The 6,209-nt window shown below is 35.6% G+C and overlaps 1 long non-coding RNA gene across 1 annotated transcript; it reads right to left on the reverse strand.

Annotated features, from left to right (window-relative positions):
* Positions 1-1,318: 1,318 nt before the first annotated feature.
* LOC141942691 (uncharacterized) lies at positions 1,319-5,974 on the reverse strand. Its single transcript, XR_012628711.1, has 3 exons — positions 5,956-5,974; positions 3,198-3,258; positions 1,319-1,388 (listed from the first exon to the last, which is right to left on the reverse strand). It is a non-coding gene; the product is annotated as an uncharacterized LOC141942691 (long non-coding RNA).
* Positions 5,975-6,209: the final 235 nt, after the last annotated feature.

Genomic DNA, 6,209 nt, shown 5'->3' on the forward strand with positions numbered 1-6,209 from the left:
CTCAATTCCAAAACTGAAAGCTGTTCTGCTCTTTTAAATTTTTATTTTTTAAGCATTATAAATGTTAATGCTCAACTACACATTAAAATAATGAGTAAAAAATAATGATGTAAAATAAGAGCAATTCTAGGATATTTTGTACTAGCTGTGTACTGCTCTTTCATAAAAAAATAAAAAAAGAATCACCAAAACTGAAGTTGTGAGTGAAGCTCGGTGCTGCTTCCCATCTTCTGTCAGGCTAGATTACTCTTAGAAGGAGAGAAAACGAATGCTTCCTAATACATCTCTTCTTGTCACTCTGGGGACACTCAATAGAAAAAACCCTCCCAGTTTACTACTTTGCTTGTGGAAACAGAGTTCAAATGCCAGATTACTACTCTGGATGAACTACTGAGTGCCACAGAGAGTCCAGTCTATTTGATGCAGTCTCCTAAACTGATTAAGAGCTATATGACTGAGAGAGAGATTCTTCTTGTTGCATGTGGCAGTAAAATTTTATGGGTTTGTGAACCTTCACTTTGAGACCTTCTAAAAATCATGTTATCAGAAAAACTCCCTTATGTCTGATTACAGTGGGTTGTTCATTGTCCTAAAGCTAACAAAGAGCTCTCTTTGAGATGAGGAGCTCAGGTTTCAGTTCCTAGTTATGGCTGGAGAAGATTCCTTGGACGTCAACTGAGTTTTGCCTGGCTGATGTAAGGAATTAACAGCATCCTCCCAGGTTCCCACAGTGTCTTCACTGGTAACTAACACACTAGGAATTAAATTTCCTCCTCATTTAAGAGCAGTGACAGGATGTCACTTCTGCAAATTTCTGGAGACATAATTTTCAGGGCTGTGCTCTTTAAAAATACTTATAAAGGCTAATGAGCTACAAAAATGTGTTAAGTGTTCATTTGTATGTATGAGAGTCATTCAGTATATTAGTAATTAGGGGGATTATCAAATTTTAGGTTGTGTGTGCAACTGGCATGCACATCCTGTACTCATTCTGGAAGGGGTACTTCCTATGCAGAGATAGATACAAATGCTAACAGAATACATTTTCATACATAGCTGTTGGCCTATCATATTCAATCCACCTCCATTCATTTAAACCATTCATTTAAACATGAGGGAAAACCAGCTATTGAAATATACATTGCGAGTTAGTAGTGAATTTCCATTTGTGTTAGTGTTAGAGGTTAAGTAAGCTCTGAAGTAAGAATCAATCCCGAGAAGTACTGTTTGAACTAAAATATACCTTCCTAATTTGTAAGCTCTTCAGTTAGAGATGTATCTACTTACACAGTATTTCAGAGACGGGAGAAAAAGAGCTGGAAGCATTACTACAGCTGAGGTGAGAGTGAAGGCCTTCAGTACTAGGTACAAGACAATGAGCCAATTGCCTGGCAAAAGTAAAAATGCAACTGTAAATTGCATGAAATCATAAAATTTTATGCTACCTCTAATGCCTCTTTGCCATCAGAGACCTACTTCAATAGCAGAAGATATCAGGATATTACCAAAGTTCTAGAGCTATTTTTACAGCACAATTTGTTATTGCGAGTGCTGCAGACATACTACTATTTGCATAGCTAGTGCAAAGTGGAAGATTTGTTTTTGCAAAATAGCATACAACATCCCCATAAGGGAGGAGGCTGGACAATGAGAACAGCCTGAATCTCCACTGATGATGATAATGAGCTAATGATCTCAGAGACTAGCTGGACATCAAGGAAGCTGTTGCATTAGCAACAGGGAGAAAAGGGTGCTGAGATGACAACTGTCATGCAAACTCCTACTCAGCGTATTGCAAACAAGTTCAGCTGAGCTGACAAGGGATATAAAACTGCTTATATAACCAATGCCAGTTGTTTTGCTAAGGAAAAGAATTGTTATGACTCATGAGAAGAGCAAAGGAATTGCCTGAAAACTGGCGGAACGAGTCAGATTACTGCAATGTTAAAAAGTCACCAATAAACTGCTTGTCAATATAAAGATCAAAACAAACAAACAAACAAAAAGATAGAGGGAGTCACTCTATACTAGAAAAATCTGTAACTAAATCAAGTATTGATAATGCATAACCTTAATGGATGTGAATCACTGTAATAAATAAATTTAAAAAAACATATCTAGGAAACTGGTAATTAAGAAAGACCATAAAAATATTTTAAAACTGTTATTTAAAAAAATATCACCAGGACAACATCATTCTTAAGTATTTTTCTAACATGCATTAAGAAAACCTGAATTTCAGGCAATGCAGTTTGATTAAAGTGTATAAGATACCAAACAGTAGAATAACAGCAATGCTAAATGAAGAAGATAACTTCCAGGCTCAAAAGACACTGCTTTTAATTGCAATTCTATTTCAATTTGGATATCATTATGTTGAATAAAGATTAATCAGTAACAGAACTGGACATTGTTTCAGAACCTAGAGATCAATAACAATAATGCAGCTGCCCACTGGTTTCTCCATAAGGAAAAAGAACATTGTCCCAGCCGCTAAGAACTGCGTTAGTACATACATTTCCAGAGGAGTGATTTTCCCCAAAATGAAGGCCATCATAAGCAAAACAGGTTAGAAAACAATGTTTGAAGAGAAAGATGTCAAAACAAATTTGGAAATTCTTTAAAAATAAGATGGCTGCTAGAGAGCAAGAATCATGCAGTAATAATTCTGTTATCAAGATGAGAATTAGATCCAAAAATGCATCCTGGTTTAGGGCAATGTGGGGACTTAATAGTATAAGAAAACAGCAAGAACGAAATGGAAAATAATATAAACTTAAAACTTCCAGGATGTAAAAATCTGATAAAGGAAGTTAAAGGCATTGTGGAAAACACAGGGCAGAATGGGTCTACAGAAACTTAGAAGATTTAAGCATTACCAGATCAAAGGTGTTGGTGGGTAATTAGATGAATCTTCTGATGGACATCACAAAGTAACTCTTTAGGGTGAGACAGCTTGTAAACCACTTTTTTTTTCCTCCTCCCCCTTCCCCCTCCCACCCAGTAGTGGTAATTCAAGTAGTACCCAAGCACCTTCACAGGGCGAAAACACTGCATGACATTTAAAAAAGACAAGATGAAGAAACAGGCACTGTAAGTCTAATATCACACAAACTCATATGAGAAAATGCATTCCATTTCAACAATGAGTGGGATTAACTATTGCAATGCCTTATTAATAGGTTAGGTGGACTCACCTGCTGCTTTTCTGGAAGATATGCTTTATCCAGGAATATTTTTGGATTCAGTACAGGGTATCTTGGCAAAAGATAAGGACTAGTTACTATAGAGGTCAGGCTAAATGCTCCAGTAATACTTGCATTCAATAAAACTTTGAATAATACCATTGCAATAGCCTCTTCTCATGTCTTGCTTACTAGAGGAGATAAATCCCTGGCTGTATGCCCTGGGTCTGCTTCATGTTGTGAATCACTTTGTAATTTCCCTTAGAGAATATATTGACTAAATAGCCTCAGTCTCAGAATATTCTTTTTTGCCTTTATATCTCTATGAAGCATCTACAGCTTTTTTCTGTGCTGGGAAAAGAAAATAACTTCTTTTAATATTTCAGTGTTTCCAGTGTCTCTCAGTTTTCTCAAATCTCAAGTAGCAGACAGATCCTTTGGAGAGAAACTTCCAATTTGTAGAAGGCTTTTAAAATCCTTCCTCCATAGTGACTGTTTTCCAGAAATTTTTAGTTACTTGCAATTTTTTTTCTTTCTTCAACTCTAATCACATTTCAGAAAAAATTATCCCTATGAAAAATAAATTAATGGAAAAATTAAGTTTCCTTTTCCTTACGTATCTTTGCACTAAGTGCATCAGCAGCCCTTCTAGTTTGAATGGAATGAAAAAAAAATGTTTGTTTTCATGCAGTTTTGTCTAGGCTGTTGAATATAGAAAAAGGCATGAAACTAAATAATATTAAAAAAATCACAGTTTGTGTCTAAAACATGACATTTCTGTCTGGAAAAATACCATGTCATGAGCTGATAGTGCTCATTAAATTAAAGGCTGATTGTTGGTAATAAAGCCTAAGATGGTGATGAAATAATTTGCTGATAATCTGGTGTGAAGCTGGGACAAACAGTCCCAATTTAAGAAAGTCATGATGATGGGGGATCTAATGACTCACCAGCATTAATATATTCTGAACTTCAAAACACATGCTTTGATGCTCCTTCCCAATGTGGAAACTGTACCAAGAATTTACACACAATGAATCAAAGCACCAAAAGAAAGGTGGAAATTACAACAATAATACCAGTAATAATAACTCTTCCTTACTATAAATTTCGTATTATAAATTTATGTGTTAAAACCAGTATCCAGACCTGATTGGGACTCTTAGGAACTGTGACCACTAAGGCTACTCACAGGAAAGATCACGTCACATCACAGTGTATCCAAAGTGCCTCTTTCTACTGCCAGAACAGTAATAAAAACTTCAGTGTCAGGCTTACTGGCATTCCCTTGGTCAGTTAAATGAAAGACTAGCCTATAAAATTAGGCAAAGCATATAAAAATCTATGTTAGTTACTACTTTATGCAACATATAAAATTTCTTTCTATCTAGTGCTCCAAGGCACAAAACATTTGTTTGATTTTTCTTTGGACTTTGCTCAAATTTAAACTCTCCTTCAGGGCTATCAGATGAGCTGCCCAGAAGAAGCTCAATGGAGCTTGAAATACAGCAGGTGCTGAATGGATGCTCTCCCTTGCCAGTAGCTGTAGCATGTAGCAAACTTGCCTTTATTGGCTTCTAAGGCAGTGAATCTGCCCTAGTTTTTCACCACAGCCTCAGGCATGCTGCTGATCATTTAGATTTAAGTTTATTGGAAGTTGTAAATGCATCTCACTGCAGCTACCTGTAGCTTTTCAAAAAGATGCAACTGGCAAGTCAACTCAGAAATCTGCCTCAAACTTAATCTCAGTAAATTGCATTTAATATGTCTACCGTTTGATACAAAAGATCTTCTTTGTTAAAAACACATCCACAGACTTTGGAGCAGAATATGAATGAATGATTGATCAGACTCAGCAGCTGCTTGCAAAAAATATTGATTTTCTGTAGATAACAAAGCATCTAAACATTTAGGGTATATTACCATTTTATATAACCTTGGAAAATAAGGTACTACAGCTTCAGCATTCCAGCAAAGAAATGTAGTCCCTGGCTGTTATTTCTCTCAGAGTATTTTGGGTTTTGTCCTTTCTCAGAGAGCTCTAGAGATATGTAATATTTCTTTGTGAGGGAGACAGATAAACTAGATACTGTAAAATGCATCCAGTTACTCTCTTTTTGTTTTACATACATGAAAATTTAAAAATTATATAGAGAGTAATATTTTCTAAGGGCCATTCCTGTTTGCTCTGTACGTGGTCCACTACAAGTATGAAGTAAGAGTTTCTCTTAAACTACCTTAGACACGGTTGTATTTGCTCTCATTGGAAAAACAAGCAAAACCAAACACTCCCAGAAACTAATTCTTAAGACCACCTATTCATTTACACATATTTGGAAAAATAATCCAAAGGATGAACAAGATAAATAGTTGGAATTTAAAAATTGCAGATTTGACCTAAATTGCTATGTAATTTGCTGTTAAAAATGTTGATTTGGGAAATATTTAGTGTAGATGTGAACAGCTTAATGTATGATGATACATGTATCTAATTTTCAGGGTTGACAGGATTATTCCTATGAGTAAGCTTGAATTGTAACTAGGTATAATTAAATTTATCCATAACCTGGATGGATTCTTTGAGAGCACTGGGAAACAAAGAAGAGCAAAAGGAAGATGTCACACCAGTAAAAAAAGCAATCAAATTAGTCCATCACTAAAAGATTCAACCACTTTTATATAGTCCAATCTAGCATTTAGAAAAGAAAATTAGTATTCAGAAGTCACCAGCTCAGCAAATTTTGAACAAGTTTGAACTTTTTTTACTTACTTTGCTTATAGGAATACTTTCAGTGGTGGAATTTACATTCCTTTAATTCCATAACTTAATGTGGCAGTGCAGTGATGTGCTGAAGGGAGCATCTGAAATATAAAACTGGTAACAGGCTTCAGAAGCAAGCTTAGCCCATCTTACTGACAGAGGTCATTTCTGTCAATATCATATCTTAATAACTATGCCCTCTGACTGGCACAGATCCTTGCGCATTAACTTTTCTCATGAACCCTAGGATTGAAAGTTGTTTA

This window comes from Strix uralensis, chromosome 4 (genome assembly GCF_047716275.1).
Source record: "Strix uralensis isolate ZFMK-TIS-50842 chromosome 4, bStrUra1, whole genome shotgun sequence".
NCBI lineage: Eukaryota > Metazoa > Chordata > Aves > Strigiformes > Strigidae > Strix > Strix uralensis.